This window comes from Marmota flaviventris, chromosome 3 (genome assembly GCF_047511675.1).
Source record: "Marmota flaviventris isolate mMarFla1 chromosome 3, mMarFla1.hap1, whole genome shotgun sequence".
Taxonomy (NCBI): domain Eukaryota; kingdom Metazoa; phylum Chordata; class Mammalia; order Rodentia; family Sciuridae; genus Marmota; species Marmota flaviventris.
The window spans coordinates 78,140,791-78,142,083 of record NC_092500.1 but is presented as its reverse complement, the minus strand read 5'-3'; the positions used below and the strand labels follow the sequence as shown (position 1 = coordinate 78,142,083).

The 1,293-nt window shown below is 39.4% G+C and overlaps 1 pseudogene; it reads right to left on the bottom strand.

Annotated features, from left to right (window-relative positions):
• Positions 1-240: 240 nt before the first annotated feature.
• Positions 241-687, bottom strand: LOC114091731 (HIG1 domain family member 1A, mitochondrial pseudogene; annotated as a pseudogene).
• Between the last annotated feature and the right edge of the window lie 606 nt (positions 688-1,293).

The following is a 1,293-nucleotide window of genomic DNA, read 5'->3' as shown; positions in this document are numbered from 1 at the left end:
AAATATGTGTATGATATTCTGGAGTAAACTGGGAGTAATTCAGGCCTGGCCTTTTGTCTTCTTTAGAAGTAATTTCTGTCATAAGCATTTAAGAAGGTGAGTGTTGTAACACTACCCAGTATATGTTTCTTTTGTGTTCACTTGACTTCCCTGAATGATCCAGTCAATGAAGTCATTAATAATTTGATAACCAGGCAAATCAAGTGGGCAAGAAAAGAAGCCATTATTCAAAATACCGTGTTACAGCCTGAACCCACTCAAGGGATTTATTTTTTGACATGAACATATAACTTTAACATAACAAAAACAAGCACTTCCAACAAGACCAAGACAGCATCTCTTCTTCTAAGGTTTAGGTTTTGCCCAGAATTCCTTATACAGGGAATAGCCCATACCCAGAGTCATCGCTCCTACAACAAAGCCTTGGGCTGCCACACGCATGTGAATCAGGTGAACAGACATTTTAGTATTTCCCCTGTTCTTTAATTTGTATAATCCATATGCAACAATTGCTGCAAAACCTGTCATTCCAATAGGCACAAATGGTGCTTCTTTAGCTTTTCAGATAAATTTAGATCCCTGATCTTCATCATATGAAGAAAGAGAAACATCTGTGTTAGTTGACATAGTGATTGCTTGAAGAAACTTCCGAAAGCGACAAAACCCTTCACCACTGGACCTGCTTGTGTACCCCCATAGTTTCTTTTTAAAAGTATTTTTGATTCATGGTTGGTTGAATCCATGGAGGAACTTGCAGATATGGAGGGCCATCTTTATCTTCAATATCAGTAATTCTATAATTGAAATGAAGATTTTATTTCAAAGTCTGTTGTTTAAGCATATTTAATGTCAATCTTGGATGGGCCCTTCAAATGTATTCTAACTGTAGATGGGGTGGCTTGGCCTGCCTCTACCAGTTTGTATATCCCAACTCACCCCATGTCCACTGCTCTCGTATACATTTTGAAGTGGTGAGGGAAGAGTTTTCATATAGCTTAGCATTTACACATCTTCCTAAAAACATCTTCATATCTTGCTCGCTCGGCCCAAAGTTTCCTGCTGCAGGTAACTGTTCCAACTCTCCCTCTTTGCCTCCTTTTTCATAGCACTCTCACCATTTTGCTGTCTTTTTCCTCTTCCTTTCCTTGTTCTCTGCAGTTGTAATGAACCACACTCCTGATAATTGTCCTTTTCTATCCCAAAGCTTCCTGGCAATCATGGTTTATCACCTGTTTTCCTTATATGAATCAGGCCCCCCCAAGCCCCTGGGAATTCTCCTGTACACAATTCTCT